A 16,793-nucleotide genomic window follows, 5' to 3' on the forward strand; every position below is an offset into this window, starting at 1 on the left:
ACCTAACCAGCCAAATACATATGCAAATACCGATTTGTAATTGCAATCCTGGTGCTTTCATGCACAGATAAGACACATACAATTGTGTACATGCAAATGCTTGCACATATCTTTGAAAATCAGGCCCATTTTGTTTGCACCCATAATATCCTATGCTGCAATATCAGAGTTCAAATGCTATCACCATCTTGTCTAGTTTGTAGATAGAGTATTTAGCAGAGCACTCAGAGAAACTCAGAATACTTCAGGAAATGGTAGTTATTCAATATATGGTGTTCCTCCTTGAACCAAAACCCCACCAGAGGAATTAAAAGTCACTATATTGCTGAAGATGCTGCCTTCCAGATGAAATACAGAAACCAAGGTCCTACTGACTCACAGTTGTGAAAAATCTCATGACACTTAACAACAGCTGTAAAGCCCTGATCTCCTGCCCAAACTCTAACTGATTTCTCCCTGCAGTTACAACTAGGTATAATATATTTTTATTTATGTTTTAAATGGTTGTGTGGTGTTACACTTAAGCAATTGTTCCACTCCACAGAAAAGACAGCTGCATTTCAGTGAAAGATGAAGTGATTCCTGTCCATAAAATGGATTTGAATCATTTTGGAGGGAAAATAGCAACATATTTTGTTACGTTCAAGCTGTCCATATATGGCCTTAAAATAGGCAGCAAATTTAACTTGATACTAACAGGTATAACTGTTCTCTGTTCTTTGTCATATACATATAATGGTTGTAAAACTAAGGTGTATGCTGGATGGTAAATTACAAAGCACAAATAGGTTATACCTCCCTCCCCAGCATGCCTCTGGTCCCAGCACTGTGCAGGGAAGATACCCCCCACTCTGGCACAGTAGGACCCAAAGGGTGCTTCCCCCTATACACCATGTGGCCTTGGAGGAAAACTGCAGAGAAGAACCAATCAGAGTGTCCCTCTGGAAGGAGAAGAAACAGTCAAAGCAGGAACCGTCAGAAAGGTAGGGTATGTCTAGATTGCCATAAACCACACACAGCCCGCCCAGGTAAACTGACTCAGGCTGTGGGATTATGAAATGCAGTATAGATGGGCGAGCTCTTGCTGAAGCTATGAGACACAGCAAGGGGTCCCAGAGTCTGAGCCCCAGCCCAAGCCAGAACAGCTATGCTACAATTTTGTAGCCTGGCAGCCTGAGTCAGCTGACCTGGGCTGGTTGTGGGTGTTTTATTGCAATGTAGAAATACCCTCAGAGAACTTCCAACAGTTTTGACTGTACTTTCTGTGCCCTGTGGTGATTGGTTGTTTACTTCAGCCCTCCCCTCCCCATTTCAATTTCACTCGACATATATGCCTTATACTCTTTTTGCCCTGTCCGGTCCCCCTTAATCTTCCTTTCCTTTCTATTTAGCTTATTCCCTCTTAAATAAACCCACCTAAATAAATAAACAAATAAAATAAATAAAATGTGGAACTAACATGATGTTTGCTGCCACCGTGTTGAGCAGTCGGCTGGTGTGTTACCCCTACGGCTGGGGAAAAAATTTTGGCCATTTTTTTTCTTTTCCAGTTTGAACCGACTAAAACACATCATGAATTCAGTCAATTTCAGCCAACATAATCCTAAAAAGAGTTAGAAAAAGTCTAATTGATACAATTTTGGGGTTCAAAACAACTTTTTTTTACATTTCCTTCAATTTCATTAATATAAAATAATAAAAAATCATCAAAAGCAAACATTTCACTGATGGTCAAATGAAACATTTTGTTCAATCTTGTTTTTTACATTTCAGTTTGCCAAAAACATCTTGTTTCAGGTTAACCTGAAATTATTTTTTTTGGAACTGCCAGCAAAGTGAAAAATCAAACCATAGCTGTGGTTATACCACTTTGCCCACCCATTGTCTGTGTTGACTATTTAGACTGTAAGTTTTTCAGGGCAGGGAGCTCTACTCTGTTTGTGCAGTGCCTAGCACAATGGTCCTTAAAGTACTACCATAATAAACATTTATTAATAATTTAGTAAGTGCTCTTTACTTACATAATAAGCATGAAGATATTTAGAAATACACAGTTACACATTGGTTCGCATTAATATTTTATTGGACAATAATTACCACACTATCTCTGTTCTTTTTCCCACATAGAACAGAAAATAATGATTATTGTATGAAGTACCTGTTGACAAATGCTGCCTTTTTAAGTGATTAAAAAAAAGTCTTTATTTGATTAAAAGGTTGCTGCTATGCTTCTACATAACTTGCAGATAGTATGATAAGGAAAAATGGTAACTTGTCTGTTGTGAATGATTTAGTATATGAACAACATAGATAATATGCTATATGAAGAGAACTTGCCTACTATTTTTACCTGGTAATTTTGCTTTGACTACCAGATCTCCCTTGAATCCTTAAAATAACAAAAGATGTTGGATTTATGTGCATTATGGTGAATGTCACCCATCCTCTTACGGTGTGCTCAAACTAGTAAAATACTAATGAGGAATCAAATCATATTGAACTATATATATAGATAGATAGGTAGATAGATAGATAGATAGATATAGATATATATCATATCAGGCTCTAGATCAAATGAAGGTTAAAGAGATGATGAATAAAATATCTTCAAGCTTAACATCCTTATAGTGCCTCTTTAAGGAACTATCACCAAACATTATAATCTGTGCATTAACAACCAACTATCTCCTGGGAGTCATGCAATTTTCATATGCTGTACAAGATACCTTTAAGGACTGACTGCCTTGTATGGCAGAAAATTTCTGGGTCTTTATATCTTTTAATTCCAAAATATAATTGACACTGTGTAAAAAGCTATTTTTGTAATGCCAAGACATTTTCATGCCAATGCAAGGTGCCAACTCTATATTAAAAGGGCATGTATACCGTTGTAAGCCAGCTGCCTCATCTAGCTGTTTGCAGTTTTAAAATATAATAAAGCTCTTTATTAGACACGCAAAAAATAAATTTGAATCTGAAAGGTTTTATATCTAAATGGGTCTTTCCAATATTTGTAGAAAAGCCATGTATTTCCAAGTATTCCTATCCAGTGAACTGCCTAGCACTGTCATTGCAAAAACAGATTATTTACGTGTCTGTGCTTGCTTTTAAATGTAAACTTTATCTACTCTGGGATTTTTATTAGATTTTGGGTGTGGCAGGGAATGCGAAGGGTAACACCACTATGTATGGCAGGAGAAGCTACACACATCCAAGGAGGAGGATAGAAGGGTAACTAAAGAGTCTCTTAATGACTCTGGAAAGCAACATTTAAAAAAAAAACCCTCTCAGATGAAAATGAATATTATGGCTCTCTGAAAATTCAAAATGGACAGAAAAGGACCAGATTTCATAATGCCATAAGATTATCTATTACAAAGATATTATATTATAAACAGCTGTACCCTATAAATGCCAGTTTTTAGGTCTGATTCTATCATGTGGTACCATATGGTTTTAGCATTTGGTCAAATCTCATAATTATTCAACTATTGTATGTGAAGCCCAAGCAGATGTTATGGATTCATTTGATATTATCTGGGATATGGAAATAAACATCGTTTTTATGTGAGTGCAGGGATTCCAGAGGTCTTCCACTATTGCAGATATTTGCCCAGCCCCTATTTTTATTGATGGCTGTTGGATGTTTTCTTTTGGATTGTGGAGGATGCCATATAGAATTTTGATCACAGTAACTACAGTGCCAATATTATTTACATTTTGATGATAGTCACAGTTTAGTGAAGGAAAGGCAAGAGATCAAACAATAGTTTTCCTTGTGATCAAATATGGTAACAGTAGAGTCTGTTGCCTATATGTTATCTTAATGTACCCAAGGGAACCTCTGCATGGTACATACTTTTAAGAGCAGCTGATTCCTCATGGAATGACTTCTTGCATAAGTATCGCTCAACATGACTAAAGACAGTGGAGTCATGCCATATGGTAAGGAAACATTCTCTCTGAAGATGAAAGACAACTTTGTAATAGGTTTTTGTGTGTCACAACTAAGCAAAACATATAGGCAATATAAAGAAAAAAATTAGTATTCAATGTACATCAGTATTCATGTAAACATTGGAATTTAGAAAGCAACAAAGCCTAAAATGCAATGTGACAGAAACCTCTACATATCAAAAGTTAGATTTAGTTATGCAACAGGGATAAAATAAAGCATGGTACCAGCTGTTGATTCAAACAGCGGTGTGCAATGGAGACTTCTGATCTTAAAGGTGGAAGCAGAAGTGAGGTAGTGGCTTGGGAACTTCACGGAAGAACAAAAGGGTATTGTGACTGCCTCTCCAATCCATGCCATGAGGAAGATGGCATAGGATTCTGTGGGAACAGGGAGAACTACATAAAGTGAGGAGTGCCAGATTTGGTTACAGCTCTACTTTCAATGAAGCCAATGGGACTACTACCACTCAGTATGAGTAAGGAGTGCAGAATCAGCGCTCCAAAAGGCTTCTTCTTCAAGTGATGTCTCCTATATGGAAGCCAACAACTACCTTCCACCTTTTGCAGTCACAACAGAGTTGTAAAGCTTCCACTCTCCTTTGGATATCAGTCCATGTGACAATATTTCTGGTCTTTCTTCCTGTATAAAATCATCTACTGAAAAATAAAAAAAAACATCTTGGAGTGAAGAAAATTGCAACATGGATGGTAAGAACACTACTTCAAGTAGGCAAACTTCACAATGCATTAGAATAAACTAACCATTTAAAATTAAATATCCTTGGAATTAGTGAATTGAGATAGATACAACTATAGGATGCGTAGGACATGATTTATTTGTGTGGAGAGAGACACAAAGGAGGAATTTCAATAAAATTAAAGAAAAATCAAGACAACACTATATCAGGAATTTGACCAGCATATAACAGACTATAGTTGGCAAGATTTAACACCATACCCATCAGAATTTGCATGCCTAAAGTTTACGCTCCGATGGAAGTCTGCAAAGATGTGTTAGACAGTTTTTATGATATTGGAAAAAGAAATAAAGGAAAGGAAATGTAGAGATGTTATAGTGGTAGGTGACTTCAGTGCTATGACAGGAAATGATCAGATGCCTGATACATTTGTAGCCCATGGATTAGGATTTATGAATGACAGAGGAGTTAGATAGTTTGAATTTGTAAGCAGTAATGATTTAGTCATCTGCAATATGCAGTCTGAGCAACACCGAAGATTATACACATGACAAAGGCCTTGGGATGAGCCAGGACACATTGCAAAGAATCTAAGATTACATTTTAATAGCAAAAATATTTCATAATGCAGTTATAGATGCCAGAACTTTTCCATCAGTACTCTGTAATTGTGATCACCATCTGCTTGCTGTGAAGCTGAGACTAAAACCTAAACACACACTTCTACTACCTAAAAGATACAAAAGACTGAAGATTGATGTGAACAAACTGAAACAACAAAAATGCATGGAACATACTTCAAATGTCAACCTTAGACTTAGCATCTACAATACTAAAAACACTGTACAGTAAAATTGGAAAATGTTTACAAACAGCAGTACATACAACTACTATGGTGGCAAAGGGAGAGAAATAGGGTTGCCAGGTGTCTGGTTTTCAACTGGAACACCTGGTCAAAAAGGGAACCTGGAGGGTCCGCTCAGCACTGATGAGCAGGCCATTAAAAGTCTGGTTGGTGGTGCAGTGGGAATGGCAGGCTGCCTTCCTAGCTCTGTGTGGCTCCTGGGAAATGGCCAGCAGGTCCCTCTGGCTCGAGGGCTCCATGTGCTGCCCCCATGCTGAGCGCCGGCTCTGCAGCTCCCATTGGTTGAGAACTGTGGCCAATGGGAGCTGCAGGAGCGGCACGTGCAGGCGAGGGCAGCATGCGGAGTCCCCTGCCCCCTCTGCCGAGGAGCTGGGGGCACATGTCACTGCTTCTCAGGAGTCACTTGAGGTAAGTGCTGCATGAATTTCACACCCGTCACTCCCTCCCACACCTCAACTCCTTGTCCCAGCCCAGTGCCCCCTCCCGCATTCTGAAATCCTTTGCCCCAGCCTGGAGCCCGCACCCCAGCCCAGAGTCTATACCCCTCCCACACCCCAACCCATTGCCTCAGCCTGGAGCCTCCTCCTGCACCCCACATCCCTCATTTCCAGCCCCACCCCAGAGCCTGCACTCCCAGTCAAAGCCCTCACCCCATCCTTCATCCCAAACCCGTACCCCAGCCCAGAGCCCCCTCCCTCACTCTGAACCCCTCATTTATGGCCCCACCTCAGAGCCTGCACCCCCAGCAGGAGCCCACATCCCCTCCCATACCCCAAACCCCTGCCTCAGCTTGGTGAAAATGAGCGAGTGAGTGAGGGTGGGGAGAACAAGCGGCGGAGGCAGGGGGATGGAGTGAGCCGGATCTTGGGGAAGGGACAGGGCAGGGGCAAGGATGTTCAATTTTCTGCAAGTAGAAAGTTGGCAACCTTAGAGATAAAGGATGCTATGCTAAGCAACCATGGATGACTGATGCAATAGTAAGCCCAATACATGCAACAAGAGCATACAAAAATAGGAGAAGTGAGGAATACTGAAAGTTATATAAACAAATAAAAAAATGCAAAGAAGGAAAGGAAAATCACTAGAATAAAGATGTTATGAAACTGAAGAATCTGAAACCAGAAACAACCACAAAGATTCATTTCACAGTAAAAAGAACTACAAATACATACAGAGCTAATTATTACAGACTATCTCTGACAGACCCATAGCATAGTTTTCTGAACACTAAATATTCAATTATTACAGCACACTAAATCCATATAAGTATGCCTAGGTATTATCCACCACTATCCCTATCAGGCAGGCCTTAGGTTCACAGGTCCCAAATATTACAATGCTGTTAGTACAATGAGAGCCAATTATTAGGTTATTCAAGGATCTAATCTGAACTTTTAATTAATTAATTAATTGAGAAAATATTACTTTTGCAATTCTCATTAAAATTACTGTTGTATTTTTGAGAAACTTAGTAAAAGTAATGTGCCATTTGACTAAGTAATAACTCCCTGTAGTGGTTGACTAGCCATTCATGAAAATGATGGCCCAATCAAGGAGGTGCAACCAATACTTTACATTTGTATAGGTCCCCTAATCTTGCTATCATTGGTGCACACATTAATCCACTGCAGATTAGTTTTATGAAGGTAGTCTCATTTTGCTGCAAGCAACATTTTGCAGATGTTTCCAGAAACCCGAGTTGAGTGATTATGCAGTTAAACAATGTGTCATGCCTTCTTGCAGAACAAACCAAATGTCACCTGAGTATTTGCTAAATATTACATCCCCAAAAATGTATCAGATGAAAAGGATTACCCTATTTTGGGTTGAGACATAGTAGCACTGAGCCGGATGAGCTTTTTACAATCCCACTGTTGCAGAAATAGGGGTGGATCCACCACTAGTCTTCCAGAAGGTATTGCAGTAATAAAATTCTGATTGGAATCAGATGCAAAAAAAAAAACAGTTTGAATTTAATAGGCTGTTCCACTCATTACTATGCACGTGAAAAAGAGATGAATTCCAAACCTTAATTTCAACATCCCCCAAATTTTTGAATGGTGGATTTGTTTATGTGGTGCTCTGGTTCAGTCCTTTCTCCAGAAAATGCCATGATTCCTTGACAGTTTACAGAAGATTCATCAGGAAGTGAAGTGGGTACTATTACACTGGCTCAGTGGCTAAAGATGGGGAGAGGAGTCCAGGACTGCTGGAAAAAAGGGAATTGTTGAGAAAATGGTTTCAGGCTAACCCTAAAAAAGCCTCAAGTCTTCAAGAGTCTCACAACTCAGTTTTAGGTCAGCAGCAAACCCCAAAACATGGTGAGATTATAGTAAACCCTAATACCACAGTAGGAACTGCAATTCTGCTTTATACTGCTACAAGAAGGTTTTGATTGTGCTGGATAATCAGCAACTTCAAATGTCCTAGGTGGGACTTTTGGCTTTCACAAAATATTATGCTAGTATATCGTATTGGGTACCTGCATTTTTTAGCCATCTATTAAGAAGGCATTGTGCCTGAGTACTATTTGGTATGCCAATTTCACTAGGGCTTCACTGCCAAATAAAGATAATTTTAGGTGGGCAAGCTGCATACATTACCTAAGTGTCATCGATTCTGCACAAAATAATGTACTTGTTTCAGCAGTTCAAGATGTAATCTATTCCTATTTTAATTATATTCTTACATATATGCCATATGAAAAACCAAATCCCTGAGATGGGGAGGAAAGACAAAAAATAAGGTTTACAGGGTCACTTGTGACTATCAAGACAAGTTGGATTGTAAGTAACACCTGGAAAATCTGTTAAAACCACATCAAATATTAAAATATATGCTCCCCAACTCTTCAAACAATTCTCTGGGTTGGCATTAAACTGTACTTTTAGCTGATTATCAGAAAGCTCCTCTACCATCCAGATTTATCAGTCCCAGGTCCTCCTGTGCATCGGACTCTGAAGGGACTCACATTAAAAGGTCATCCAAAAAAGGATAGATGTGAATCAGATTGTGCCTTAGGGTCACCACCAGTACTACAATGATCTTCGTAAAGATCCTTGTTGCATTGATAATTTTAAGCACAAAGCTTGTACTAGAAGTGTCTTGGCTCAAACACACAGCATGGTAATAGTTTGTGTGAATCCTGTATTGGGGGATGCATATATGACTCATGAAATTGACAGAAGAGAGGAACTCCACCAGCTAGAATTCCATTAAGGTTTTCATTATTAATTTCAGTTTTTTGGCATGCCCAGAGATTTTAGCTCTATGGCTGCTGTGTCACCTCCTGATCTCTATTTAGTACTAGGAATTGAATGGAATATAATCTTTTTTTTTTTTTTTTTGCTATGGGATGCTCTCCAGCCGTTATGTGAAATAGCCTGCTCTCTATTATTGGTTTTTTTTGTGTGCTAAAGGCCAGTATAAATCTGTCCCAGGGAGTTCTGAGTGGTTCTGTCACATTCTTACTCCCGATGGTTTCCAGAATCCATCGCTTCAATGTTGTGAGCAATCATTTGTTTTTGAGGTGCAGTAGCATCCTATCCGACTTTGTTCCTCACTTCAGATGCAACACTCTCAGTCATGCAAATGTTTTATGTGGAAGTGACGTGATGCAGTTTATTCCCTGGATCATCCTCTGACTGTTCCGTCTTCCTCGGTTCCATTAGCTTTTGCTTTTGTATTTGAGGCATCATCCCAAAAGGACTGTTTGACTTTGCTGCATGGGTTGGAGGGACATCTTAGCCTTTTTGCAGGACTCTGCCACTATTTCGTTTGCTGGCTTCCTGAAAAATTTTCTTCTTGCACAGACTGAACTAGCCAATAGATGAATGGTGAAATAGGTGTTCCAGTTCCCTACCCTGATAAGACTGCATTGCAGGCCACTGTCATAGATGAGAAACATTGCATCAAGGGATGGATCAGAAACAGTGGTGCAAGTGGAATCCATTTCTTACCGGTACGAGGGGCAGCAGCTAACAGGGGGGCATGTGACCACCTCAGGTGACCTTCCACATGATTCCTCCCTGCCCCACCCCCAGCCCAGGCCCCCACGCTCTCCCCCATGATCCACCCCCCTTACCTGGGGAGAGGGTGGCTCTGTCCTCCTTCTGCTGTGCCGGAGACTTCGGAACCACAGCAGAGAAAGTAGCAGAATGCTGGCAGCTCCTCCAGCAGCTCTACCACCGCTCAGCCCTGTCCCCCGGTGGGGCTGCTGCTGTACAGACAGAGCTGGAGGAGCAGGTCTGAGGGTTAGGCTCCTTTCCCTGCTGGGGTTCCTGGGAGACCTCTCCGGGAACCACAGTGGTGAAAGCAGCAGAACATAGGGCCACCAGTTGGCCCCAGGCTGGCTGTTCTGCCCCCAGCCACACCTCCAGCCCTGTCCTCCACTGAGGAGACCTTGATGGAAGGGCTGGGGCTGGTACAACTGCGCCAGTGGCCTCACATTCTGCTCCTCCTGTGACTTTCCTGTACACCGTACCAGCTATAAATATCTTGCTGGTACGGCGTACCAGACTGTACTGCCCTACTTGCACTGCTGATCAGAAACGAAGGAGACTTCTTTCATAAGGTTGACCCAAGACTCTATTTTCTTAATTTTACAAGGCAGAGATTCTAGTAGGGGATCTGTTTATAGCTCTTGTAAAACCTGCTGAAACTCTCAAGGCTGCAGAGACCACTTTATAGTTCTATGCAAGTGAAGACTTGACTCACCTGTCTGTGGGTTCCTCTGGGAGAAAGTCTCCTTAAATGGGAATGAGCACATCCTTAGTCAGAGTGCTTAGTTTGCAAATTTATTTCTGAAAAAATAACATTTTATAAAATATAACCAGTTCAATGGCAAACCTCAAAGTGTGGTCATGCTAAAACATAGAGTGTAAAAATAGTGCTTTGTACATATATTTTCTCCCTTTCATTAATTATATTTGATTCATTTGCTGGGAAACTTTTTTAATCAAACCATGGAAATAAGATCTACGTAATGATGTACTTTATACATCATCAAGAAGATTCTGAAATCTTTTTGATTGTTAACAGCTTTTGACAATAATGTAAGTAGTAAAAAGATTTCCACTTTGTTTTTCCCCATATAATAGATTGGGCTTGCAGTAAACTGAGGAATTTTGATATGGAAATCACTGAGAGGAATAAGAAACACCAATGCTATTCTGGGTCACCTTTGTGCTTATCGCCACAAATTAATGTAATTTTACTAGTTATTTGTAAAATTCTGTGATTTCCACTGTTCTGTTATTGTAAGCCTGAACTGTGTGACTGGATCACTGATGTATAACCTTGTGACCTTATGTTCATGTATATCATCTGTTCATGCTTCTATTTTGTTTTGTGAAGATTTTCCTTTCATATTTTCAAGGCTTCTACCTTTGAAGTGTTTGGATAGTACTGTGGCTTAATTTCTTGCTTTGTTCTGTTTCACTTATCTATAAATTGCCAGAGCAATTTTATAAGAGTACAGTAAAGGTTTGTAGACCAAAATCAGACCCCAGATGATATACCCACAAAAAAAATTAATGTAGGGTTAAGCATGCCCAGGTGCATTTTCTATCAATACAAATACTAAAAAATCAATGAAATCATAGTTAAGATCCAAAATTAAGTAACTGCAATATGCTTTAAAATATAGTTTAACAATATGAATTAAAACAGAACACAAAACAAAATTCCACACCACTGGTATTTTGTCTCAAAACCAGAACAATAATCATGTCTCTACCAAGTCTAGAATGCTTTATAATAGGCTCCAATTTTAAAAAGTAAATGCTGACAGGTTTTGTATTGATTCATGACAGGTTTCAGAGTAGCAGCCTTGTTAGTCTGTATTTGCAAAAAGAAAAGGAGTACTTGTGGCACCTTAGTGACTAACAAATTTATTTATCTGTAGCTCATGAAAGCTTATGCTCGAATAAATTTGTTAGTCTTTAAGGTGCCACAAGTATTCTTTTTCTTTTTGTATTGATTCAGTTACCATTACAGCCAAACCTCTTTCTGGTTTAATTTGAAATTTACCTTACCAAAACCTACAAAAAAGGGGGTCCCTTATATATTTCTGGCACCACCTAGTGACTTTTCTAAGTTTTAAAATTCATACACAATGTAACTCAGGGCTGTGTTAAATTTACGTTTCTAAGATCTGGGTGACAAATATTCATGTGTATGAATGATGATTGGGTTGATTCTCTTTTGGTGGAACTTGTGTTCTCAGATCTGTTTTTGTTTTGTCAGTATTCCCGAGCAAAAAATAAAACCCAGAACAATGCTTAACACTAGAAGCGTGGGCCCTTGAAATGGAAAATCTACAATAAATTATATGCGGTAAGCAAAGGGAATCATACATTACAACAAATCTTCCTGGGTCTAGGTAAGTGGCCTTTCTAAATAAATGTGTAAGTAAATGCTGGGTCCAGACTACCAGCCAAACATCTACATTATTTCTGCCGCACTGCATATACACTGACAAGCTCCATTTATTAACAGGTTATTTAAATATCATGCCCTTTAGCAAGTACTGCAAATGACTGCTTGCTCTGAATGGCAGTGTAGAAAAAAACCCACAAAACCCACAGCTCCCTCTTTACCTCCATACAGAGATCAGAAATGGTAGACAGATAAATACATAAGATGTGGTGCTACAGGAAGAAAACTGGGATCATCAGAGTTGTAAAATACCAACCTAAACTTTATACCACCATCAATATATTGGGTAAAATATTATTAAGTCAACATTAAAAATTGTTTTTGGGGAAAAACTTTTCATCTCAAAGGATAAAAAGAAAGCCATTCTTAAAGGAGACTGCTCATGGAAGAAGAACAAGGCAACAAAAAGCTTTGATGAGTGGTTAAAGGCCAAAGTATTAGTTTAAGTATTCCATATGTACACAAACTTATTTACTATTTTGTGCATTCCTCTGCCGAGCCATATCTCAAATGTCAAATCTCCCAATCTGTGACATTCCACCAAAATGTGTGACAAATGACTAAAAAGTGACACTTCTGTTTTGCTTAAAGTCATACCATAATTGAAAAAATAACAATGTTTTTAAAATAATCCCTCTTTTCAAGGATGTTTTCTCACTGTATGAATCAAGTAGACTAGTGTTTTCTGTGTTTTCCTCTTTTTCAGTTTATTGTAAGGTGTTCCCTCAACTGCAAAAAAAAAAAAAAAAGGATCAGTTTACTTGATTAAGGTAGTGAGAAAACATTCTTAACCATTATAAAATGTTACCTATAGCATGATGTGTAACAGAATGTGTGTGAAATGTTTTGGTAATTTGGGAGCCAGGGCCCAGGTACAAGGAAAATCCCTGCCTGAGTTTCTCATTGGGTGCCAAGAAGCAGGGAATTTAGACAATGAGGGAGTAGTCCCTGACAAGGCTGCCCATAAATGCAATTAATGAGGCTTCCAGTTAACCTAGTTCCCATACAAGTTGGGCCATACTATAGATGTTCAATTAATAGCTGCTTGTTCCAGCAAACAGTGCTGGTTACCCACTCTTATTGCAGTCTCCTAATTAATAGTGATAGGTTTCAGAGTAGCAGCCGTGTTAGTCTGTATTCGCAAAAAGAAAAGGAGTACTTGTGGCACCTTAGAGAATAACAAATTTTTTTGAGCAGAAGCTTTCGTAAGCTAAAGGTCACTTCATCGGATGCATTCAGTGGAAAATACAGTGGGGAGATTTATGTACATAGAGAACATGAAACAATGGGTGTTACCATACACACTGTAACGAGAGTGATCAAGGTGAGCTATTACCAACAGGAGAGTGTGGGGGGGAACCATTTGTAGTGATAATCAAGGTGAGCCATTTCCAGCAGCTGACAAGAACGTCTGAGGAACTGTGTGTGTGTGGGAGGATAAACATGGGGAAATAGTTTTACTTTGTGTAATGACCCATCCACTCCCAGTCTTTATTCAAGCCTAAGTTAATTGTATCCAGTTTGCAAATTAATTCCAATTCAGCAGTCTCTCGTTGGAGTCTGTTTTTGAAGCTTTTTTGTTGAAGAATTGAAACTTTTAGGTCTGTAATCGAGTGACCAAAGAGATTGAAGTGTTCTCCGACTGGTTTTTGAACGTTATAATTCTTGACGTCTGATTTGTGTCCATTTATTCTTTTACGTAGAGACTGTCCGGTTTGACCAAGGTACATGGCAGAGGGGTATTGATGGCACATGATGGCATATATCACATTGGTAGATGTGCAGGTGAAAGAGCCTCTGATAGCGTGACTGATGAGATTAGACCCTATGATGGTGTCCTCTGAATAGATGTGGACACAGTTGGCAAACAGGCTTTGTTGCAAGGATAGGTTCCTGGGTTAGTGGTTCTGTTGTGTGGTGTGTAGTTGCTGGTGAGTATTTGCTTCAGGTTGGGGGGTTGTCTGTAAGCAAGGAATGGCCTGTCTCCCAAGATCTGTGAGAATGATGGGTCGTCCTTCTGCTACCCAAGATCCATAAATCTGGAAATCTTGGACGCCCCATCATCTCAGACATTGGCATCATGACATCAGGACTATCTGGCTATGGAGACTCCCTCTTCTGACCCTACGCTACCAGCTCTCCCAGCTATCTTCGAGACACCACTGACTTCCTGAGGAAACTACAATCCATTGGTGATCTTCCTGAAAACACTATCCTGGTTACTATAGATGAAGAAGCCCTCTATACTAACATTCCACATAAAGATGAACTACAAGCCATCAGGAACAGTATCTCCGATGACTGGTGGCTGAAGTTTGTGACTTTGTTCTCACCCATAACTATTTCACATTTGGTGACAATGTATACCTTCAAATCAGCGGCACTGCTATGGATACCCGCATGTCCCCATGCTGCTTGCCTGAGGCCTAATCACTTCCCACTGCTTGCTTCACCTGTAGCAGCGCTTCATCCAATGCTTATCTCCCCCACTTCCTTCCCAGCAGCTGAAAGACACCTGGTAGGAAAGAAGGGGAGGGCCCCAAAAGCAGACAATACATTTCAGACAGAGAAAGGGCAAGGAAGAAGGGATGAACTCTGCTGGGCTGGCACATTATTCACAAGAGGGGAGGTAGGAATGGAAAGAGTCCAGCAGCTCAGGGCTGGATTTACTCCCTGCAACCATATCCCTCTTGTAAATAATGTGTCAGCTTAGTAGATCTGCTCATTCTTTCCTCAACTGCCTTTTCTGCAGGAAATAGGGCCATGCTCCCTTTCCCCACACTGGCCCATAGAGCAAAGCAGACACCTTGTATACTAGGGTGCTTAGGGACAGGTTTTTTTTTTTCTGAAATCTCCTTCTTTGCACTACTACCGGTGCTATTCTCCTAGTCCTAGCAGTGATGGGACCACTTGTACAGACAGGGTACCAGTGATGTTTTTATTTAATCCTGCTCTGAGCAGAGTTAGAGACTATGTTGGCAAAAATTCTGGTGCCCTGTCTACAGATAGCACTTCTGTTATCATCATCATTGGTGGAGAAGTCTAGCATAGATGACACAGCGGCACTGTCCATCAGCTAGCTATGCAGCTCCACAGCACCCTTATAAAATGACTGTGCCTGAAGATGCAGTCCAACCCTAAGAAAATGTATGTTTTAATTTAGTTCATTCAAAAGGGTTATGGGTGTCTAAAGAGAAAAAATGTGCTTTGCCTTCTCTCTTTGAATTGTCTAAGTGAACACAGAAACAATTCAAATTGGTCACTTAGTCCTGAGTTCAGATCTTTTTTAAAAGGAAATATTGAGATGACTGTTCAAAGACATCCATCACTATTTTACTTTTAACAAGGCGGTAATGATCTGCCTATGGTTAACACCTGAATATTAAGATACTTGCAAGTTAAAGCATGAAGTGTTTTTGCCTTTTCTCTATACGGATCAGTTAGCTGTATTAAAAGCCTTGAAGTAGTGGACATCACCACATAAAGCCGATGTCAAGATTAAGCTCCAGTGCTTGCTATGATTTTTCAACAACTGTGTTGTTATTCACTAGATATAGAAAGTTCTTTGAATCTGATTAAACAGAAATTCTTCGTTTGCATAGATCCTAAATAATTTTTGCCTGAATGTCATTCAGCAATTCTTTTATTACTGTTAAAAAATGGATGCAATGTGTCTGGTTAGTAACCCAGAGAGCCTAATGGTCCTAATAAACAAAGAAGAAAATTGGTTTTGTGCTGAGTGGGCTGGCTAGAGTGGTGGACCAATCAGGCTTTTCTGGTTTACTGACATTTACCAAAATCAGTAGGATTCTCCCTATTGATGCTTAGAACGTTCTCTGAAATGTTTGGAGTTGATCAGATGTGGTTTTAAAAAATAATCACATTATATACATACAAACACAGAAATGCAATTAAGTGGAGTGTAAGATCTTGTTTTACTCAACCACTTATTCCATCAGGGAGGAGGTATGCACCCCATGAGAGAGAAAATAGGTTATATTAACCATCTTGAATAGGTTATTAAGAGAAAGCAGAAAGCCCACAAATAATGGAAAATGGGAAGGATCAGCAAGGAAAGCTACTTCTTGGAAGTCAGACAGTGCAGGGAAAAAAAGCCAAGCAGAGTTGGACTTTGCAAAGAAAATTGAAACCTATAGTAAAAGGTTATAAAGCCATATAAATAAAAATAAAAAGAAATGGGAATACCATACACTGAGGATGAGGTGGAGCTGAAGATAATCTAGGCAGGGCCCAACACCTAAACAAAACTTTGCCTCGGTGTTTAATAAGGGCAGAATGGCTAATGGAAATGAGGATATGGAAGTAGAAATCACCATCTCAGAGGTGGAGGGAGATATGATTGCTCCCTATAAATACATCAGAGTGATAAATACCAGAGAGAGAGAGGAGTTATTTAAATTAAGAGTCAATGCTGACATGAACAAATGGATATAAACTGGTCATCAAGAGGTTTAGAGTTTAAATTAGATGAAGGTTCCAATCCCTCAGAGAAGTCAAGTTCTGCAATAGCTTTCCAAGGGGAGCAGTAGGAGCAAAAAACAATTTTTTTTATGAGACTGAACATGGTAAGGGGATGGTAAGACGAAATTGCACATGGCCCATCTGTGACAGCTAGTAGGAAAAAAATCCCCAATACAAAAGATGGGACATTAGATGGGAAGGGTTTTGAGTTACTATAAAGAATTCTCTCTCAGGTGGCTGGCTGGTGGGTCTTACTCACATGCTCAGGATGGGGTGAGGAAGGAATTTTCTCCCAAGTCAGTTTAGCAGAGACCCCTTTTTTGGTGTGTGTGGTCATCTTCCTCTGCGGCATG

Source organism: Dermochelys coriacea, chromosome 2 (genome assembly GCF_009764565.3).
Source record: "Dermochelys coriacea isolate rDerCor1 chromosome 2, rDerCor1.pri.v4, whole genome shotgun sequence".
NCBI lineage: Eukaryota > Metazoa > Chordata > Testudines > Dermochelyidae > Dermochelys > Dermochelys coriacea.